The 7,849-nt window shown below is 43.5% G+C and overlaps 1 protein-coding gene across 1 annotated transcript in view; it reads left to right on the forward strand.

Moving 5' to 3' along the window:
- Window positions 1-7,849, forward strand: part of PDZD11 (PDZ domain containing 11) — a 117,026-nt gene that overhangs the window by 96,064 nt on the left and 13,113 nt on the right. The window lies entirely within an intron of this gene.

The following is a 7,849-nucleotide window of genomic DNA, read 5'->3' on the forward strand; positions in this document are numbered from 1 at the left end:
TCCCAGAGACTCAGGAGACTGAGGCAGGAGTATCAAAAGTTCTAGGCCAGCCTTGGCACCTTAGCAAGATCCTGTCTCAAAACTAAAAAAAATTAATAATAAAAAGGACTGAGGCTGCAGTTCAGTAGTAGAGCACCCCTGGGTTTAATTTCCAGTAACAAAAAGAAACAGAAAAGAAACCCACAGTCTACTGTGGGAAGTGGATGGAAAAGAGACACCTGCTCAGGGTGCTATGGGGTGCACAGAAGATAGAAGCACCCCCAGCTCTGGGGCAATCGGGGAAGATCCTGTGGAAGAGAGGGTGCTATTGTGGGGTGAAATGTGCCTCAAAAGGACATTCCAAGAAAGATGGCAATGATTTTGCCAACTGGAAGGAATTGGGTCTAGGATAAGGTGAACTGCAAAGAAATTTTGAAGGAGCAACAGAAAAAAGCAAAGAAAGGAAGAAAGTGGAAGGAAAAGAAGACAAAAGTATCAGGGAGCTCAGAAAGGTTGGGAAAAGTAAATGTTGCACTGAGAAAGAAGCCCCAGGATTCTTCTTCCTGGATTCAAATGTCAGCCTTCTGAATGACTCATTTCCAGAAACTTTTGTATAGCTGGGGTAGTGCCATAATTTGTTTTCTTCCAAACTCTTCCCTCTGTTATACCCTTATTGGTCTATATATTGTAATTTCAACTCAGTTAAAAAGTTAATGGAGAACCTATTTAATGCCAGGTACCAGGCCAGGTACTATAGAAGGCACAAACGTAATCTCTTCATTCAACACATTTTTATTGAGGCCCTATGTACCAGAAGTCTGGTATTGTACTAGCTTTACAGTGCTGTGTGTTCAACACACACAGTCATGGGCATAGGCAGATTATGAAAGAAGTGTACACATTATCTATATAAGGATGGAGGTCACTAGAAAATTACAAAGGAGATGGAAGAGAAAGCTAGTAGCTGTGTGACCTTGGAGGAAATACTTTCCCTCTCTGAGTTTGGTTTCCTCATCTGGTAAAAGAGTCTAACGTATTTGTTTGCTGCAGGGATAGTGGTAATATCTGAAAAGCCTCTTGCATGTGCAGGGCCTGCCCCATGGGAGCTGTTTGATGGTACCAATATTTAGCTGTGGGAGTGGGATTGGCAATGGACTCTAACAGGTTCAGAAGTGGGAAACGTGACATTTCCTTTGGGGCCCCAGCATACACAAAAGTCCCCTTTCCCCTCGATTTTGCTCTATACCCAACCAGGAAGTGTCCTTTCCTCTTTTGGCCTTTGCCTCTGGCAGTCTTTCATCAGCCTGACCGACTCCAACTCATCCTTCAAGACTCAGTGAAAATGTCACTCCCTGCAACTCTGCTCTCTTTTTTAGGTTCTCAAGGTACATTATCTATACTTTTGGGAGAGCACGTAACAGGGAATTAAGTCTATAGCCAACTTGTAGGGGAATGCATTGTGGACAGGACACTTTCAGTATATATTTTGTCTAGCCAGGATATCCACATGATTCAAAAGGGTATTTAGTGAAAAGTCTCCTTCCCACCCCTGGCCTGGAACATCCCAACATTCCTCCCCCTCCAAGGATATTTTTTTCTCCTCCAGGTTCATTTTATCTTTACACTAGCAAACAAGGTCATTTACTTTGCTAAATGAATAAAGAAGCAAGCAGTAAAAACCTGGAAACAATCTAAGTGTTCAAAATCTGGGTCTGATTAAGTAAGTGATTATATAACCACATTACAGACTAATCCGCAGTCATTAAAAGTCACTAAAATTATTGTAAGGCAGACTGTAGAATTATAAACCAAGCTTTAAAAGCAGAATATAAAGCAGACTTCCACACTGAATGTGCTTGGTGAAAAAATGGACTCTTCAGTGAGAAACTGAAATGATCTATCAGTCTGAGAGAGAAATGACTGCTGCTTTAAGGTGAAGGGATTCTGAGTTTTCTTTCATGTAAAGTTGTTTGAATATGAAAAGAAAGAGGCTGAATTATTGTGAATCTGCCTGATGAAGAAGTGTGATTCATGATCGGACTCATTCATTTGGTCATTCATTCAGCAAACATTTGAATGCTTGCTTTGTCAGGAGGAAGGAGCCAGAAACAATCCTGAGCTTTTCAGGATGTGCACTAAGTAGGTGATGGGGACACAAGAAGCTCTGATGGAGAGAGAGGGCTAGGGTGGGATGAGTTCATTTTAAGACTGTTGCATTCCAGTTCTGTTTGTTCATCAAGAGAAGTAGGATAGCAGATGGTAGGAGCTCGGGGGAAAAGGTCAGGTCTAGTGATCGCTATCAGCACACGTGATCAGGAAATCTGGAGGCAGGGTAGAACTCACCTAGGGAGAACATAGACAAGGAAAGGGGAGGAAAGATTAAATAAAGTAGATGAAGAAGTCTATCTGTAAGTCTGTCAACGCTTCAGATGCCTCTGAGCCAGGGCACCAGGGTAGCAGAGGCCATATCTGTTGCTGAGTGTCAAAGGGCCTCAGAGTTCAGACATAAACCCTTCCTCCCTGCCTCTGCTCCCCACGGCCCACATACTCATTGTCCCCATCTGGTTTTAGTTGTCCTGGAAGACCTGGTAGATGAAGGTAGGCTCTGACTGGCTAGGAAATATGCAGGGATTGCTGAGTGAGAGGATGAGGTAGAGGGCTTTGAAGATTTTCTGGTACAGAGATCAGCTGAGGATGTATGGGGAATTGCAGGTGCATCCCTGTAAAGCAAAGAATGGTGGTGGGGGCCAGAAAGTGTGGGTTTTCCCCTAGTGAATGGGACTCAGATGTGTCCCTGAAGGGGCCAGCAGACAAAGGTGATGGAATTGTTCAAAACATGGGCAGAAAAAGAGGACAGGTTATCTATCCCTAGAACACTGTGCCACCAGGTTGTATTCCCCACTTTCATATGTCCCCTGTGCTTCATGCCTCCTAGAGATGCAATGTGACCAACTGAAATGGGCTCTTGGAATTGGGCTGACCTGGAATACAGGCCCATTCAAAGCTTTGAGAAATCACTTCTCTAAACTTCAATTTCCTCATTTACAAATTCAGGCTATGACAACATCTACCTTTGACAGTTGTGAGGATTAGAAACATCATATGCAAAGCTCCCAGTATATAGTAGGTGCTCAATATATAGCAAGGATTTAGATTCTTCATTTTTGCCTGTAAATGTCTGATGGGTAGCTAAAAGCAGGATTAAAGACTTGTCGTCTCTGCCTCCATTTGCATCTGTATCCTTTACTCTTAAGTCACCTTGGGTCCCAGGAACAACAGGTCTGATCTACAAACATCTTGTGATGAATCCAAACTATCCCCCTGGGCAAAAACTTTCTTATCCCTGTTACTACACCATACTATGCTGGCCTAAGACATCACTCAGTTCTACTTCCTGAGGTATTTGTTACTAGCCAGAACAAGAAGCTGAAATCTCAGATTTTGTTCATTATCCTCTTGTATACATTTGCCAAGGGTGGCCTGGCAGACAGATATGTAAAACCCAGTTCTCAAATTGCACTGATCACACTTCTCTCCTTTGCTGGTCATTTCTGCAGACAAAGAAAATCATGCCACAGATCCTTGGCTGGCGGTGGTAGATAGAATATAGATTGAGAAAGCATTAGAGGAGCCTGGGTACAAAACTGTGATTCTGGGCATCATCTCTTTTCATCTATAAATATTTCAGAAGATATTTTGAAAAGACTTGCCTTTAAAAATATAATCCCAAGCTGAGAACTGTAGTATACACCTGTAGCTCCAGCACTGAGGCCAGTGGATGGCAGGTTCGAGGTCAGCTTTAACAACTTAGCGAAATCCTGTCTCAAAATTAAAAAAAAAAAGGAGGTGGGGTGGCTGGGGATGTGGCTCAGTGGTTAAGCACCCCTCTGTTCAATCCCTTGTACCAAAAATAAAAGAGGAAATAAAAGAAGAATCCTTTCCTCTGTCCCCCTAGCTTACCAATAGCCTACTATTCTTATGCCTCGCTCTCCTTCCTGTGGTCTTTTATAACTATTCAAAGTGCTTTCACATATTTGATTTCATTTGCTCCCACTCTAGCCTGTGAGGAAAGTAGGACAGCTATTGGCTGTGTCTTGGAGCAGCTACAATAATGAGAGAGCTGGGACTAGAGCCCACATCTCCTTGTTATGGAATATGAGTGAACTGTGCCGGGGTTGAGTTGTGCCTTGGCTTCAGTGGGTTGAAAGGAATCTGTGAGGAAATGCTGTGTAGGTGTTGGTGACAGCTGTTGTGCAAGGAGACCCTGGTAACAATATGGTATTGCTGTAGGGTACTTAACAGAGATCGGGCTAAAGTGTCTGTTGGGCTCATGAGTCAAGTTGAGCACTTTCTGGAGTTCAGATAACACAGAGAGGTGGCTTTGGTTTCAAAAGTTTCTCTCTTTTCAAGTTGTTTCATATTTTATTATTATTATTTTTCCCCCCACCCCCAGTACTTGGGATTGCACCCAGGGTTGCTCTACCACTGAGCTACATCCCGACTTTTTTAGTTTTTTGTTTTGAAACAGGGTCTTTAGCCAAACTACTGAGGCTGGCCTCCAACTTACAATCCTGCTTCAGCTCCCGAGTTGCTGGGAGTACAGGCATGTGTGTGACAACATCCCTGGCTTCAAGCTGTTATTTAAAACACAAGTGCAGTCTTCCCTCAGGGGTCACCCAGCTGGGGAGTGGCATATCTAGAGAATTGAGACTTTAAATCAGGACTCTTAACTCCAGTTTTGGGGAGTTTTAAATCAGCTTATTCAGCCTCCTGCCCTTTCTCAAAAAGGGTGCTGAGAGGAACAAGGATGGAAAGGACAAATTGGTTTATAATGGCATTAAAAGAAACAAGGCCTCACATTCAACTTTTCCAAATATAACTCGCCTCCAGTTTTCCTCTTGGATATCAGAATGCGTGAAGGGGCAAAGAGTGCACATATTTTGGCTAAACGCATGTTTGCGTGCTCTACTTCTTAGCTATGTGACTGAAGAATGTCACTGATTTCGTGTCCCAGATCCAGTTTCTCCTTGTGGAAAATGGAGATAGCATATGTAACTTGCTCAAGATTTGTGAGAATGTATTAGGCAGCATGTATAAAATCATGTAGAGGCAGATATACCTGTAAGTATGCTTAATAAGCAGCCTCAAATGCTTTAGGCTAGCTATGAAGCAGTATTGTTCTGCTGAAAGTTTTGAGGAGTCCACGAAACCCAGCTCATTCTAGGACCCTGAAAGTCCTAGCTCTGGTGGGAGTAGAGAAGGTGGTGCTTTTTTGGTTTCTAGCAGTCAAGCCTCTGGGCAGACGGAACTGGGGAGAATGGAGGGAGCTGGGCTTGCTCACCGCCTCCTCTGCATCTAGCCCCCAGCTGAGGGGGCAGGGGCGGGGGAGATGGCCTAACCATTTTCCTTTGGTGAGTCAGCTCCTGAGGAATTTGCAGAGTTCCCATGGTGTAGAAGTGGTGGTTTGGGTTGGGTTTTTAAAGCGCTCCCACTTGGAAGTGGCTTTAAGAGGAATAACTAAAAGCACAAGCAGTTGGGAGACACATGGAAAATGATAGAAGCATAGTCTTACAGTGTGAATTTGAGGAAATCAGTTTCTCTGGGACTGTTTCTTCTGTAGAATTGGAAGAAGGCTACCCCCTTTGCAGGTCTTTGTATTAATAGTTGGGAAAGTGCCTGGTGCATATTAGAGGTCCAATACTTGCTGAAATCCTTCCTCTTCTTGGTGGACAGACCAGTCATTGAGCTGATACCAACCGGAAACACTTCAGTTGCCAGAGTTTATTATAAAGATTGCCATTATTCATTGAATTCTCACAGCCCCATACACACACACAGGAAAAGACAGTTCTGTTTGTGTTTTCTTCTTTCTTTTCTTCCCTTTTCCTTCTTTGTGGTACTGGAGATGGAATGCAGGGTTGCTCTACCACTACGTCACATCACCCAGTTCTTTCATTTAAAATTTATTTTTTGAGACCATGTCTCGCTAAGTTGTCCAGGATGGTATGGAAACCATGATCTTCCTGCTTCAACCTCCTGAGTAGCTGGGATTTCAGGCATGTGCCACCATGCCCTACTATAGCACATTCTTGAAATAACAAAATTATAGAGATGGAGAATAGATTTTGGTTACCAGGATTCAAACCCACCTTGTCCAGTTTTCCTCTTGGATATCAGAATACATGAAAGGGCTTAATTAAGCTGGACCTTCTGGAAAGCCCAATCTTAAATGGACCTAGACCAGGGGGTGATCCTAACCTAACCTGGGTTTGGATCTGAACTCAGGGTGAAGCTTGAGGCAGGAAACTGGTCGAGGCTAAAGGCAGACTGGCAGCAACTGGGAGAGAGCTGAAAATGCTGTTTGCTTTGCAGATCCACAGGGAATTGAATCTGCTCTACCATTTTCAGGAGCTTGTATGTAAGGGTGAGATGAGTCCTTTATTAAGCAGTATACAAATATATTACTGGTAGTCGTCTTGCTGTCACCACCCACGAAACACAGCCTCCTCCTCATCACCTGACAGCCCTCCACTTTCCATCCTATAAACAAGAGGGAACTGAGTCTCCTTTGCAAACCCCTCTCCTAAGCTAGGCTGCAGAAGCTAGAATAGGAGCGCTGAGTCATGTTCCTCTTCAAAGAAAACCTAAGTATACCAAAGCCACAGAACAAAAGTATGTTTTCTATGCAGATCATTTGTTTCAACACATGGCTGCTTTTATAGGATATCAGCCCAAGAGCTGAGGACACACTCTTTTCTCTACCCCGGATTCGATACCTTTCAGTGTCATCTGTGCTGTCCCTGTCCTCCACACCTAGTTACCAGCAGGACCGAAGGCACCTCACTAAGCAACCAAACCACCATGGTGCATTTACTAAACCATCGGTTTCAATGGCAAGGAGGGTCAAAATGGTCTAAGGCAGCCAATTTAAGAGCTGGACTACAACCTGAGGCTTCTCTTCATCCTAAGGGTTAGGTCTGTTTCCATGAGAGGAAAGGCCTGGCTTCATACACATGCAAGAATGACTTTTTTTTTGTGGTCCTGGGGATTGAGCCCAGGAGTGTTCTACTACTGACCTACCTTCCCTTTTTGAGACAAGGTCTAAGTTACCCAGTCTGGGCTCAAACTTGGTATCCTCCCATCTCAGCCTCCCATATCACTGGGATTATTATTGATGTGCACCACTATGCCAGGCTTTGTATATTTTGTTTTAGATACTGGAGATTGAACCCAGGGGCACTTTAGCATTGTGCTATATTCCAAACCCTTTTCTATTTTGATAAAGGGTCTTGCTAAGTTGCTGAGGTCAGTCTCAACTTGGAATCCTCCTGCCTCAGCCTCTCTCATTGCTGAGAAGTGCACAACACCTGGCAAAAGAGGACTCTTTATAGCACCTTCTCTATTAAGTAAATTAGGTAAGTAGGATTAAGACTCTAACCCTTTATTTTTTGAACTGTAGATTGAGCACAGGGGCACTTAACCACTGAGCCACATACTCAGCCTTTTTATTTTTTCGAGACAGGGTCTCATTAAATTGTTGAGGATGGCTTTGAACTTGCAATCCTCCTTTTTCAGGTGACCGAGTTGCTGGGATTATAGCAATTCTAACCCTTTATGGTCCATTCACCCACAGCTCTAATTCTTGAAAACAGTGCTGTGTAGCAGAGAAAGTCTTTTGTTTTTTATTTTATTTTATTTTTTTTATTTTTTTTTTTTTGGTGTTCTCTCCTAGTAGAATGTTAAGTTGTTCACAACATGGAGTGTTGCTTGTAGGGTTCACATCATGTACCCAGTGGGAAGGAGAAAGTCTGGGCAGCTCTGATACAGGGTAATTCCCTGCCCAGAATAGACAAGAAGACCATGATCTCTC

Source organism: Sciurus vulgaris, assembly GCF_902686455.1.
Source record: "Sciurus vulgaris genome assembly, chromosome: X".
Lineage (NCBI taxonomy): Eukaryota > Metazoa > Chordata > Mammalia > Rodentia > Sciuridae > Sciurus > Sciurus vulgaris.